Source organism: Pongo abelii, chromosome 9 (genome assembly GCF_028885655.2).
Source record: "Pongo abelii isolate AG06213 chromosome 9, NHGRI_mPonAbe1-v2.0_pri, whole genome shotgun sequence".
Lineage (NCBI taxonomy): Eukaryota > Metazoa > Chordata > Mammalia > Primates > Hominidae > Pongo > Pongo abelii.
In genome coordinates, this window is record NC_071994.2 from 22,270,150 (window position 1) to 22,285,409 (window position 15,260).

The 15,260-nt window shown below is 51.0% G+C and overlaps 1 protein-coding gene across 8 annotated transcripts in view; it reads right to left on the reverse strand.

Annotated features, from left to right (window-relative positions):
- The window catches only part of TSPAN18 (tetraspanin 18), a 203,970-nt gene that overhangs the window by 53,851 nt on the left and 134,859 nt on the right, over positions 1-15,260 (reverse strand). The window contains exon 1 of one of the 8 annotated variants that reach the window (XM_009246426.4): positions 2,127-2,146. The exons of the other annotated variants lie outside the window; for them this stretch is intronic. The gene's annotated coding sequence lies outside the window, so the exon portion shown is untranslated. Of the gene's footprint in view, positions 1-2,126; positions 2,147-15,260 lie in introns of those variants that run through there. 8 annotated transcript variants of the gene reach the window in all.

Below are 15,260 nucleotides of genomic sequence, written 5' to 3' on the forward strand. Positions count from 1 at the left end.
ATCTCATTATCTCTACAGTGTCCAGAGGGGAGCCCAGCGTGGCTCGTTCCCTCCTGGGGCGGCGCCCCTCAGCCTGTTCGCGGGAAGACGAGAGCGTTCTTACACTGCCCAGCCAGCCAGGTCCGCTGCCGCTCTAATTGGAACACGTAATGGTTTGTTAATACAGTCTAATTTGGGGAGGCCTGGGAAGGAGTCCCCTGGGGTGTCTGGGGTGGAGCTGGGGGAAGGGGCGTTTGATGGTATTGCCAGTGGGGCCGGAAGCATGGCTGAAATGCTGTTCGGTTTTTGGTGTTTGCTTTGCCAGATGACGTCTTAATTCAGGACGGAAAGATGCAGTCTATTGTGCTTCTGTGTGTGCGTGTGTCTGTGTGTGTGCACGTGCACACACACAGGAGATATGGTGGTGAGTGGGTATGTGCAACTATGTGCGTGTCCACAGCGCAGGGTATTAGGCCAGGAGCAGTGGGGAAAGGGAGAGAAGAGAGCCAAGCTCTATTACACCTAAAGGTAGAAAGCCGTGGTCTCCTCTTAAGAATGCAAACAAAGACATCTATTTTCCCACGACTAGCTTACCCAGCCCCTATTCACACTAATTAGGAGGCCTGGGAATTTCTCCTAACTTCGTAATTATCGTTAACAGACTTCACAGGGGCTGTGGGCGAAATGGAACAACCCATCCTATTTTTGTAGCCAAGATGATGATGGGTCAGGTGGTCACCAAAACCTGGGCTCTTTCTCCCCATCCCCTCCCTTCCTCGCTTTCTGGGGCCCCAGATGCTTGGACGCCCGGGGAGATGATCTAACAGAGGAGCAGAGGTGGGGGGTCCTCATGGGCTGCTTTCACTCCTTTATTTAGTTGAGCGGGTCCTGGCTGAGGCTACTGGAAAACGTTCTCTGTGTTGGGGATGGGAGAACGAGGCCAGGAGCCCAAGGAATGGACCCTGAGGTCTCTGCAGCCTGCACCTCTCCCCTCGAATGACCATGGACAGACCACTCCAGGTCACTCTTCCTGGGCCATACACTTCCCCTGCCCAAGCCCATCCCATGTCCACTAGATGAACCACATTTTAAAGGCGGCGCTGGAGAACTGGCAAGATCACAGTAGTGACTTCACAATGTCATCAGGCTCCCGCCCCAGCCTGCCATACCCTGCAGACGTCGTAGGAAACCACAGTTAAGCCATTATGGGGACCCCTCGACTGTTTGGCAGCAGGATGGCCACTTTTGCCAGCTGACAGGCCCAGGGACTTCCAGAAGCGGCAGTGCACGGCCCTTCCCACAGGCTGCATTTGTGCACACAAAGGTCCTCCCTCTGGGCCTCCTTTCCTCAGAGGCGGAGAAGTCCCTCCATCCTGGCGTCTGCCGCAGGCTCTGCAGGGGCCTGGGGGAGGAGGCACCAATGCTACTGGTGGGCTCTTCCCAGTCCCAGCTCCATGAAACCCTGTCTGTCTGTCTGGGACTTGTGGCCTGGCTCTGCTTCCAGAAGACAATTCTTTGTTCTTTGCTGTCTGCCCAGAAGCTGAGAGTCTCCATATATCAGGGAGCTTACAAGCCACTTTCTCAATCGTGTTAAAAAAAAGCTGAAGCAGTACCAAAGAGTAGCTGACTGTTGGTGATTTTTATCTTATTCTTCATACTCAGATGATTTCTATTTTTTACAACAAGGAACATGTATTATTTATGTAATTAAAACAAATCATTGTAAAAGAGCCACCCACAACTTAAACCCCCATACTCTGATGTTACCATGTCTTTGATGGTGCTACAACCTGGGCCTGGAATACCTTTTCTTCCTTGGTCAGCCTGGAAAACTCCTTCTCACCCTCCGAGGCCCAGCTTGATGTCTCCTCAGCCATGAAGCCTTCCCTGATTTCTCCAGCCTAAGCAGTGGTCCCTTCCGTTTACTTCCAATGCCTTTACTTTGGAGATAAGGAAGCAAAGACCAGAGAGGGACAGGGATCTCCTCAGGCCACACAGCAAGGTCACATGTGGCGAAGGTTACTAAAACTCAGAGGAGTGCCTTCTACAGTGTCCAGGCTGGGGACGCTGGCACACACCCTATTTGACACATAACACCCGCCTCCCTGGAGTCAGCCCCTGTCCTCTCAGAGACAGCAATGACCCACCTTTGTTCATCCGGGGAATGAGCCAGGGTGATCTTCTCCCAGTCCCCAGGGGCACAGGTCACTGAGGCATGGGATAAGGAATAGAAAACAGAAAAACTTTTGTTCCACAAAAGGGGACTGGAGACAGGAAGCACAGGGGTCCTTCCTCTCCGGAACTCCAGGCTGTGTCTGAGTGGTACCCCCAGCCCCATGCAGGCCAGGCTAGCTCTTGCCTGGGCCTTTTCCTGACCAGTTGGTTGGAGGCCTGGCTCCCACAGGGCCCACCACCTGGGGTCTGAATCTCAGCTTTGCCACTGAATAGCTCTGTGACTCCAGCCAGGTTGTTTCACATACCTGAGGCCTATTTTACCAGAAAGACTAAGATTTTATAATATCACCTACCATTCGTTAAGTACTACTATGGCACCAGGGCACGGATGAGGCATTTTATATAAATCCTAGCTCATCTTCCTAAGCACGCTTTAGAAAGATATTATCACTCCCATTTTACAGGCAAAAAACTGAGGCTCACAGGAAATGAAGCCACTTCCCTGAGGTCAAGAGCTAGAAGTGACTGAGCTGGGACTTGAGTCTGGATCAATGTGGGGGCAATAAGCTCAACTCCCAAGGTAGTTATAAGGATTTGATGAGATAATTTTGCACAGGGCAAGTGCTCTGCACATAATTACGCACTGAATGCTGTAACATCTTCTCAATTCCATTTTGTAATGAGAGCAAGCACTGCGAATTGGGTTGTGCAACCAGCCAGGATGAGGGAGGGTCGGTAGGTAAGATTTCCTGGTGACCTGGAGGGAGGTGGCAAATCCCTTGGCAGCCCCTAGCCTCCGAAGCCCCAGGGCCCAGACTTGCTCCTAGCCAAAGAGTATTATTTGAGGATAAATACTATTTTATGCTCTAGCTTAATCCAAACCAAGCTTATCTTTCCCACTGAAATGCCCACAACCCAGAGAAAGCTAAGCCCTCTGCTGCTTGCCTAATTGCAGGCTTAGAGGTCTGGTTGGGGACACCAGCTCTCTGGTAAAGCCTGGTAAACGGTCTGGTATTTGGCAGTGGCATCAGAGAAGCTGGCTGTGAGTTGGGCTGTCTGGTGTTCTAGGCCCACGTGGGCTGGGAGGGCCCCACGTGGGAGAATGTACCTCTGCAAGGGGCTGGTCCAAGGCCTCTCACTCTTGCATGGAGCTGCTGCTCCAGCCCTGGGGAAGATGTAACTACAGGGGAGCAGGGGAAGTGGGTCTTGCCCCCTCCGCCCCCCGTTTAATGCTGATTCTTACTTGGTTGGAAAAGCAAAATGGGTCCGTGTGCTGCGGGACCCCTCCTTTTCTCCAGTTACGTCTGTTTCCCTCCCTCCTCTTCCAGTGGAATTCTCTGAAAAAGGGTTGCTAAAGGGAGGAGCGTGGTCTCGGCAGGCTCCATGCTGTTGAGGGCTGGAAGATCCTCAAATGGATCAGGAGCCAGCCTGGGTGGAACCCAGCCCCAGCCTCTCCTCACAGCTTCCCTACTGGGAACTGCCAGGCCCGGCCAGCCATAGACCTGAGGGACAAAGATGTCCCCCTACCCAGGTACCAAGCATGCAATTAGTTCTCCAGCTGGTTCCCATCTCACCATTTTCCTTTCTCCCTGGGGTGTTTCTAGAAGGATACCAGGGAAGAGAGGTGATTAGTGTCCAGGCTTTGCAATCGAGACAGACTCGGGCATGAATCCTTGCTCTGTGACTTGGCACAGCTGAGTTACCTTCTCTGTGCCTCAGTTTGCTTGTCTGTAAAATGGGATTGCTATAGTACTATCTCACAGTGTTAGAGGGAGGGCTAAATGACATCGAGTGCCTGGCACAGGGAGTGATCATTCTGGCTCTTCCAAGGGTAGAAGAGGGAGGTTTTGCCCAGAGGCAAAGGCACAAAGACCATTGAGTATTATGGGGCCAGATGGGCCCTCCTCTTGAGACCCGCCCTTTTCCCCACGCCCAGGTCACCTGGCTGCCATCTCTGAATCAGGCAGAAGAGGTGGAGGTGAAACTAACATTGGTTACTGTATGTCCCACACCGTGCTAGGCCCATCTCCTTTTTAGATGAGGAAATTGAAGCTCAGTGGTGTGAAGGAGTTTGCCCAGAAGTGCACAGCTCCATGGTGGAACAGGAATGTGTCCTCATGCTTTTATACAGGGGTCTTTCCCACCCCACTCAGCTCCTGAAGCCCCCTAAGAAACAGATGTAGGGCCATTCCCATGCTGCGGGTGCTGGGTGCAAGGCGGGGACAGGTGAAGCCACCCAGCTGGCCTGGAAAGGCAGAGCCGGAACAAACCCAGCTGTGCCAGCCTGGGAGGGCCCAGATCATATAAGCCCCCTGAGGGGCCAATCCTCATGTCCGTAGGTCCAGGAATGCCAGCTCCCTTCGCAGATAACAGCTCCCTCTGGGCTCTGCCCCATGCTCTGCTCAGAGGGCTCTGAGGACCAGTGCCTCTGTATCCAGGCAACAGGCACATCCTAAGTCCTCTTCAAGTCACATGCCTACAAGTCAGGACAGCACTCCCCACAGACCTCCTTGAGGTGGCTCATTTTCAGCTTCCCAGAAGGAAATAAACCCTAGGGAGTCCAGACCCCTCAGCTCTCCTGGGCCTCGGAGGGACTGGGCTTTCGGCCACATCTCCTTAGACTTTCCTCCTTAGACTTAAGCCCTGTAAAATGCATCGCTGGGTACAGTCCCTTCCATGCTGCTTTCTTTGTCTCCAGTCAAGGGGTTTGTCTGCTATGAGTTTGCATATTGTTCTTTCTGCAGCCACAAGAATAGGGCCACAGGACCCTGGAGCTGCCATGCAATCTCCGGGGTTGTCACAGAAATCCCCAGGGTCCAAAATGTCTGGAACTTCCTAAAGCTGCCGTGGCACTCCTGGGATTATCCAGAATCTCTGAGCTGTCATGGTGTGCCCAGGCCACATAGGTCCCTTGAGTACTGGAAAAAATTCTGGGCTACCATGAAATTCCCTGAACTAACATGGAACCCCCAGGTTGCCACGAAGTGCTGGGCCACCCCAGGGTCTCTGGGCTATGCAGGGCCCCTGTGCTGCCAAGAGACCACTGGAATATCTTAGAATGGAAATTTTTGGCTGAGTCCTCCAACAACCCACAACCACATACTGTCACCTCTAGCCCCTTATCCAAGCATTTCTCCCATCTTCTTCCCGACTTCAGCTGAAACATTCCTATCTCCAGGAAGCCCTCCCTGGTGTCTCTCTAGGCCTGGCTAGGTGCCACAGCCCTAGATAACCTGGGCTCCATGACAGTTCCCTGGTCATGGATCTATCTCCTCTGAAGCACAGGCACCCTGTGCCCAGGCTGGGCAGGTGGCACTTAATGAATATTACTTAATATTAACTATAATATTACTTAACTGTGTGCTATTAACTTACTAGACACTTGATGGCTGTGTGACCTTGGGCAAGTTGCTTCATCTCTCTGGGCCTCAGTTCCCTTTTGTATAATAAGGATACTAAGAGTCTAGATCTCATAAGGCTGCTGTGAAGCTTCAATAACTTATGTAAAGCATTTAAGCAGAGCCTGGCATATAGTAAGCACAATATAGATACCTGCTATCATTAAATAACATGTGAACTGTATTCCTTAGGCTTTCATAGGGTCTAGACTTGCAGCAAGGATGGAAAGGGGATTCTCCCATAATGCTCAGTGCTCTGATGACAGCACACACCAGCACAGTACTTAGCATGTGCCGGGCACTGCACTTGATGTTTTACATGCATTCACTCAGTGAATCCTCGTGGCAACCCTATGAGGTTGGTGCATGCTATGGACTGAATTATGCCTCCATCCACCCAAATTCAAATGTTGATGCCCTAACCCCCAACGTGACTTCATAGGAGATAGGACCTTTAGGGAGGTAACTGAAGTTCAGTCAGATCATAAGAATGGGGTCTTAATCTGACAGGACTGGTATCTTTATAAGAAGAGGAAGAGACTGGGCATAGTGGCTCACGCCTGTAATCCTAGCACTTTGGGAGGTCGAGGCGGGTGGATCACCTGAGGTCAGGAGTTCGAGACCAGCCTGGACAACATGGTGAAACCCTGTCTCTACTAAAAACACACAAAAAAATTAGCCAGGCGTGGTGGTGGTGGGTGCCTGTAATCCCAGCTACTCGGGAGGCTGAGGCAGGATAATCACTTGAACCCAGGAGGCAGAGGTTACAGTGAGCTGAGATTGTGTCACTGCACTCCAGCCTGGGTGACACAGCGAGACTCTGTCTCAAAAAAAAAGAGGAAGAGAAACTACAGAGCTCCCTCTCTTGCTTTGTCTCTGTGCATGGAGAAAAGATTGCATGAGGGCATAGTGAGTGGCTTTTAACCACTACTCTGAACCTGCCTCCAAGTCCAAGGGTATGGGCTGGGCATCCCTGAGGCAGGTGTGCAGGCATGAGCAGCATCTATAGCAAGCAATACACATTGGGAAGAATGGATGAAGGAGCAGGGCACATTTTGGCCAAGACTTTCAAGCTGCCTCTGGGACCCGCCTGCCAGGCCCAGCATCCTGAAGGCTGGTGGTATGAAGAGGGACTGGCTATGTCCTGCTGGTTGTGGCAGAATCAGAACTGCTCCACCATGGAACAGGTTCCCAGCTAAGGTGGTAAGCTCCCTGTCTTTGGAGGTAATCAAGCACTGCTGCTGGACCATCACTTACTGGTGATGTGTGGGGAAGAATAAATAGTACTGTGGACTGAATGTTTGTGTCCCCCCAAATTCATATATTGAAATCCTCACCCCCAATGTCATGGTATTTGGAGGTGGGAGGTAATTAGGTTATGAGGATGGAGCTCTCACGAATAAGATTAGTGCCCTTATAAGAAAAGACAGGAAAGCTTGCTTCCTCTTTCTCTGCCACATGAAGATACAAGGCAAAGATGGCCTTCACCAAGAACCCTAACATGCTAGCACTCTGATCTTAGACTTCCAGCCTCTAGCATCTTGAGAAATAAATATTTGTTGTTTAATCCACCTAGTCTATGGTATTTTGTTATAATAGCCCAAACTGCAAATGACAGACAGCAAGAGTAAATACTCTAGACAGTTCCCTCGAGTCTCAAGCAGCTGTGAAATATTAAAGAGCTGGCAGTTAAGAGTCCCTGGAAACTCTTCCCTACCAGCTCTGCCCATTAATTCCTGCTTATCTTTCAAGTCCCAACTCAGACATCACCTCCTCTAGGAAGTCCTCCTTGCTTCCTTCCTCCTCTGCAGTCTCTATGCCACTCCACTCTCAGGTTGGTGATCTGTGTGGGTCTAGTCAGCAAAACTAGAAACAATGAGTAGAAGTCATTAACATAAGAAGACAGAGTGAACCCCAATACAAAGATGAGTAGTCCCCCAGCAGAGTGGAATGTAATGACATCTTTAACAGCTGAAATGTGGTGCAGGTGTTAAACAATGTATTTGAAATCAGAGAGACGTGGGGTTTAAATCCAGCCATCCTCTGTGTGACCCTGGGTAAGTGCCTCAACCTTTCTCATCTACAATTTCCTGAGCTGTAAAATGATTCCATCTCAAAGGATGAAACCAAAGGTCAAATGACACCAGCGGGTCTGGCACTCCATGTGATCAGGATCTGAGAATTTCCTGTAGTCTCTGGCAAGTAGTGAGCTGCTGACACTAGGTGTATTCAAGCAGATGTCAGAGGGGTCTCAGTGTGGAGATTGGTACTGAGGATTTATTTCTTGCACTGAAGTAAAAATTGCACTCAGGGGCCTCGATGAGCTCTTCCAACTCTTAAAAAAACCCCACACTTCTGCCTTGGCCTTAGCTGGCTGTGGGGAGACAGGCATATCGTTGAGCAGACACTGCTCCACCCACCTCCACACATGATGTATGAGTACATTTACATGAAATGTCCAGAAAAGGCAAATCTATAGATACACAGAGTAGACTGGTGGTGGCCCGGGGCTGGGGTGGGAACAGGGACTGATGGCGAATGTATGCCACATTTCTTTGGGAGATGATGGAAATATTCTAAAATTAGATTGTAGCGATGGCTGCAAAACTTTGTAAATTTACTACAGACTATTGAATAATATCCTTAAACCAGCATGTGTTAGGGTGTGTAAATTATACCTCTATAAAACTGTTTAAAAAATAAAATAGGAACAAGGGCAAAACAGGATTGCAGAAAGGTATGGTAGGGGGCAAGGCCCATGCCCTGTGGGAAGTGTGGCACTGTGGGCTGAGGCCTGAGGTCACAAGGTCAGAAGTCACTGCCAGTTTCAGGGACCACCTCTCCACCTGAGCTGTTATACTGGTGTTTTCTTGTTATTTCCTGTGGGAGTCGAGGCAATGCTGCCTGCCCACCCACCCTGACCTCATTAAAACCCTGACACAAAGCCTGATAATGTGAGGAGGGTGGGCCTGGGAGGGGACTGTGTGAGGGAAGGAGGCCTCCAGGGAGATTGAGCCTCCTAGAAGCCTTTGAACACTGGGCCCGTGTGACAGCTCAGGGCATCCTGTGGTCTGCGGCCTCTGAGTTAGGATAAAAGCCATGGACGGGGCCTGGCCGTGTCTCTAAGGCACTGTGGTTCCATCAAAGGGAGGTAGGGGCAGCACCAATCACATCCTGGCATCAGCTACGTGCCAGGGAGAAGCTGACATTTATCCTGCTGATACTATTGGACATGGGACATGTACATTTGCTGAGAAGACTGTCTGGGCCCAGCTTCTATGCACTGTGGAGAGATCTGACTTGTTCCTGGTTGTACAGTTAACTGGTTTTAACCTCTCCACGAGCGAGAAGCGGGTATTTACCAAACCCATTTTAGACTAATGGAAACCAGAGCTCTAGAAGGTAAGTCACTTGTCTGAGGTCACACAGCAAGAGGCAGGGATAGGATTTCAACCCAAGGCCTTTGCAAAGCAGGGGAATGACTTTTTTCAAAGCAGTCTGAACACTCTCTTGGTTGGTAGTGAGCTCCCCATCGCTACAGGTACGTAAGCAGAAGCTGAATGAGCACCTCTTAGGAGTCAAAACCAATCACCTTAAAATCCCTCCCGGCCCAGTCTGCGAGGCCACACATCCTTGCTGATCACTTCCTTTGAGAGTTAAATCTATACTAAGAGTAAAGCAGAAAAAAGGGCCTGAGCCCTCCTAAGGGGACGCCTAGTGGGCAGAACCTGGCTGGCACCCCCTCAGCCAGAACCACAGCTCCTCCAGGTGCTCACCACAAATCAGCAGTGATTGCGGGTTGGGGCTAATGTAATCCTTAAGTACACACAGACCAGGGCCAGCATCACCTGGCTCCAAGCAACTGCTCTTTAAACTAGCACCAGCAGTGGGTGCATTGGAAGCAGGAGCTGCCAAACTCAAACTCAAAGCATATAGAGTCCCCATCTGGCCCTCCAGCCAGCAGGCTATTTCAGACCTGCCTCACTTTCTGCCCTGGTGTGGGCGCTCCACCTTCCCCCTCTCCAGTTCTGCCCGCCCCAAGGACTTGGGGCCCTGGTTGTGGTTTGCAAGTTTTCTCCTCCCGGCCAGTGGCTGGACTCACTGTAGGATGAGCTCATTGGAAGCTCCTTTCCAAGCAAGAGCCCTGATCCTGGGAGAGGCGAGTCCCCATTCCCTAAGCTGTGCCCACCTGGCCCTAGGAAAGCAGCAACGAAGGCTGGGGTCTCTGAGGAAGGGGCTGGGCTGGAGCTTCCTCTGCTTCCTCCGCTCCATGGGGCTCCCCATGCCAGTACTGAGGTGGGGAGGCCAGGTGCCCTCCACACCCACACCCACAGCCCAGCTCCCACCTCAGGCCCCGACAGGATCCTCTCCTGGTCTCCTGCCAGCTCCACACTCAGCTCTTGCATGTCCTGGTGCATGTCCTGGTGCATGTCCTGGTGCCTCCATTCCAGGCCTAGCACCCAGACTGCAGAGGGTATTTTGTTTTTCTCTATCCCCAAAAAGATAAAGGGGAGCATGCAAAGATGAATTATAGTGCCTGGCAGCAACTGAAGGCTTCCAAGGCACTCAGACAGAGAGTGACGGCAGATGGCCACCTGGGTTCCAGCCTCCAACTGCGTCCCCTGAGGGAAGGATCTAGTAACAGGGCAGCGCTCCTGCATGACCAGGGTATCCACGCTGCACCCGGCCTCCTTTTTCTCCATCTGCCCACAGGCCCAACCCTGCCCTCAGAAGCCAGCCTGTCACCAGCTGGAGGCCTTGCAATGACTGCAACTGAGTCTGTTCACCCTCAACCATTATCCCACCTCCCTGCCATCTTCTCAGGGCATCACCTGTGCTCCTCCTCTGCATAAACCCTTTCATGGCTCCCCAGTGCTCCTGGGGAAAAGCCCAAACTCAGCACAAGCAGCCTATCTCATATCCCTTCCCCTCCCCTACTTCCTCTGTTCACTCCACCCAGTGGCACCACTTGTAGCTCCTTGAATGCTTCTGCTCTGTCATGCCCCAGGGACTTTGCATGTGCTGATCCCTCTGCTGGAATCTACTCTCTCTCAACTCACACACAGACTCCTTTGTCGCCTTTTAAAACATTCACAAACGAGCCGGGTGTGGTGGCTCGTACCTGTAATCCCAGCACTTTGGGAGGCTGAGGAGGGTGGATCACCTGAGGTCAGGAGTTTGCGACCACCCTGGTGAACATGGTGAAACTCCATCTCTACTAAAAATACACAAATTAGCTGGGTGTGGTGGTGCATGCCTGCAGTCCCAGCTACTCAGGAGACTGAGGCAGGAGAATTACTTGAACTGGGGAGGTGGAGGTTGCAGTGAGCCGAGATCGGGCCACTCCACTCCAGCCTGGGTGACAGAGCGAGACTCTGTCTCAAAAAAAAAAAAAAAAAAAAAAGATTCATAAACCAAGCCTTCTCCAGCACCTCCCCGTTCCCCAGCGTGCATCACCTGGTCTATGGGCTGATGCATCGCAGTGCATTAGACAGACCACTGCCTGCTGTTGCCCTCAGGGGCTCTCAAACTTGAGCTTCCATCAGAATCTCCTGGAGGGCTTGTCAAAACCCAGGGTGCCAGGCCTCACCACTCCCAAGTTTCTGATTCAGTGGATCTGGGGTGGAGGTCTGAAAATCTGCATATCCAAGTTCCCAGGAGATACTGGTGATGCTGGTCTGAGGACCATGTTTGAGAACCACTATTTAAACCCTGAGCAACTTGAGGTTGGTCTTTTATTTATTTTTTTTTTACCTCCAGTCTCTGAAAGAATCTGCTTTAAGGTTGGTGCTCAATCAATACTTGAATGAAAGGTATTTATGCATTTGTTACAGCCAACAAGAGTGACAGGATTATGTCTTGAGACTTTTTTTCCCCAATTTGTTCACTCTGCAGTGGGCATTCTTCTCTCTTCTTTCCCAAGATGGTGGCCAAGTCTTTGGGTCCTATGCCTTGGGGGCGGCTGGTTTCCCACGCCAGTCAGAAAAGTGGCTGAGTCTAGGAAGACAGCTTAGGCAGAAGCCCATGAAGGTGGCTGTGGTGTGAGCCTGCAGAGGAGAGCAGCAGAGGCAGCAGGCTTGAGGGGAGGGGTAGAGAGCATTTCTGGAGATCAGTCAGATTGGTGGGATCCAAAATCTACAAGCTCAGGTGCCCTGTTCCCGGAACAGCTCTCCCAAGAGGTGATCAGACTTTGATGGGGTGATCCTGAGATGCCAGGGAATGGTTGGGAGACTGAACACTGAAGCTCATAGCTTGGAGTTGCAACCAAAGACCACAGCTGTGCCCTGGCTAGCATAGAAATAGCTGCTGCCCACCTGGCCTCATTAGATCCTGAGACTGGCAAAGAAGCCTGTCTGCAGGGCCCCTGTGTGGGCTCAAATCCAGCAGCCTTTCCCAAATGTTTCGGATCACATAAGGCCACCAAGACTCCTATGTGATCCTAGGTGGCAAGAAATCCACTCCCCAACATAATTGGGATTGAAAGTCTTTCAAATGCATGGAGGGAGCTGAAGGCAGATTAAATCAGATTTAGAGAAGTAAAGGCAGATGGCACACCTTGTACCTGCTGCAAGTCCATTTAGCACCAATGATGTGCTAGGCCCCATGCCAGTCCTGCTGGAACCTAATGCCAATTGTGTTCACTTGGACTTGGGCCTCTGCCGGAGTGTGGCAGTAGAGGGCACAGCTGGGAGTGCAGACTGTCAGGAGGTGAGCAGGAACAATCGATTGTGCTGCCGGGGTCACAGAAGTTGGAGCTGGACTGAGCCCTGAGGCACTGTGACAGAAGAGGGGCCCCCGGCAGGTGGCCATCCACATTGTTTGTGAGCCTGGCACCCCAAGCCTGGCCTGAATGTGGTTCGGCTCAGGCCACTCCCATTCCCAGGACTCTGAGACCGCATAGAGTGCTGGAGACCCCTGTGACTCAGAGCAAACAGTGCCAGGGAAGCCAGGCTGCCTAAGGGACCCAACTGCTCCTGCTCCTGTTCCTGCTCCACTGAGACCCCTTGACATCAGCCTCAGGACTTTTAGCCTGGATGACAACTGGCTGCAACAGCCACCAGGCTACTGTCCCCTCCTGACTGCATACCTGTCCCCTGTCCTTAAGGAGAGAAAAAAAAAAGAAGAAAAGTTCTAGTCTTGAACAGCCCCACATTCAAAGAGAATGTTGCTAGGAAAAGGGACTGATGGGGTTGGCAGGTGGAGGGAAGAGGAATTTGCTTTTTAATTTAAATCCTTCCAGATCATTTGAATTTTTAAGAAGCCTATATTGCTTGTGTAATAATAACTTTTCAAAGTAATTTTTTTGTCTTACAAATGCAAAGTAGTCTGGAAAAACCCGTGTGGGAGCAAGAAGATGCAACAAATAGCTTAAGGGTGTTCATTAAATACACCATCATCATCCTTTCTTGAGCATTTACCATGTGCCCAGAGCTCTGCTACATGTTTTAACAGTCATTATTTAATTTAAAGCTCATCACAGCCCTATGATGCCATTAGTGCTACCATTTTCTAGATGAGAGTCGAGAATTTGAGAAAGACTCAATAACATGCCCAAGGTCACCCAGCCTCAGAGCTGGCGTTTGCAAGCTCTGTCCTTAAATCAGGGTACACACCAGGCTGCCTCCCTGAAATCAAACTGAGAAACCTGATCAGCTCAAAAGCCATTTGTTTTGAGTCCATTCCACTACTTGAAAATCCCTTATATTCCACGGGAGCCAAAATCAAATTGTCACAGAAAAACAAGCCAAGAGATTGGTATCTCCAACCACCCCGGCTGAGGCTGGGACAACACCGATTCTAGTAAATCCACTGTGATCCTTCCACCCATCCATCCATTCACCAACCCCTGGGTGATGCCCCACATGGCAGGCTCTGCTGGCTGCCAGAGACCGGAGAGGGTGAGATACCCACCAGGAGACCTCAAGGCAAACACAGGGGCAGACTGGACCCCCAGCACCTTCCATGTACAGGCTTGGCGTCCTCCAGAAATAATCAAAACCCTTTGCAGTTCATGATCCAAACAGGCATCAAAGGGGGGTGAAAATGAAACAGGACCTTGCCATTGGCGCCCAGGGCAAGCCCATCTTCCCCCTGAAACACTTAGTTTTCCTGATGCTGAACTGGGACTTGGCAATCCACCCCATAAGGTCCATGTGCAACACTGGACCAGTCCATTTTAGTGGATTCTCTGGCATTTCACCCAGGCCTTAGGCCCAAGATGGCAAGGGAGGGTTGAACAAAGCTTCGGGTGCCATGGGAGGCCGGGGTGGGATTTTCCCCCAAGGCCTCAGCCTGAAGACCTGAGCTGCTGAGAGCAGGGACCCTGAGCATCCTATCCAATAGGACCCCACGTGCCTCTCAGAGGCCCAGGCACACAGCAAGTGCTCAATGAAGTGTTGGTGAATGAACGAATAAATGTGATTCTGGGTAAGGCAGCCCCAACCCCAACACTATTTGCAGATGGGAGGGGTGTGATGCCCCACCCCATCACCAAGTTTTTTTTGTTTTTGTTTTTTTGTTTTGAGACGGAGTCTCACTCAGTCACCCAGGCTGGAGTGCAGTGGTGCGGTCTTGGCTCACTGCAACCTCCGCCTTCCAGATTCAAGCAATTCTCCCACCTCAGCCTCCCAAGTAGCTGGGACTGCAGGCGAATGCCACCACACCCGGCTAATTTTTGTATTTTTAGTAGAGATGGGGTTTCACTATGTTGGCCAGGCTGCTCTTGAACTCCTGACCTTGAGATCTGCCCGCCTCAGCCTCCCACAATGCTGGGATTACAGGCATGAGCCACCGTGCCCGGCCCCCATCACCAAGTTTTTTGGGAAATGGACCAACAGGCACCTATACACTGAAGACTCCCACAGAGTTATATTAATATGATTGAAATATAAATAATAACACCACCAATAGCATCAGTACTACGCTGAATGCTGATCCCTGGCAGGTGCTCTGTTAAGCACTGTCATTCCAGTATTTCCTTTCATCTTCACACAGTCTTATGAGAAGTGTACTATTATTATCCCTAACTTACATATAAGAATACTGAGGCTGTAATGCTAGCAGAGCTCAGATCCGAACCCAGGTCTGACATGGAATACAGTGTTTCAAGCTGGAAGGAGCTTGACAAACTATAGGCCAGGAGGCTAAGGACATCAGTAGTGCAGCAGGGACCCAAGTCTCCCAACTTCCAGCCCAGGGTCTGCCACTAGGGCAGCTGCTTGTAATGCTCTAAGTGAAAATGAGCCCTAAGCTCTGTAAAGTATCTCAGGAATGAGAGGATTAAGAACTCTTGGTCTTTGTGCAGCACCATCTCTTTGAAAGGGCCCTCCAAAACTCCCTTTCCCAGGGAAGAAGAGGACAAAAGGAAAAGGGAGGCGCTACTAAACTCACCACCCAAGCTGTAGTTGAAAGCAGCCTTGAAGACAAGATGGCCCCAGGCCCAGCACGGCCAAGCCTGGAGGCCTGCGGGAAAGAAGGCTAACCGAGTTCATCTGGCTTCCTGCCTGGCACAGTCTTTCAAGCCTCAGGGTCCCACTGCCAGGCCTTTGCTCTCACTGTGTCTTCCTCCCGAATGTCCTTTCTAAAGTCGGAACCTGGCCCATATCTAGGCACAGCTAACAGGCCTTGCATCCCCTGATTTTACACCACCACTGTGCAGCAGTAACATCTCCTTCTGGCCTCTGATCCCCCAAGCCTTCCTTTATATTT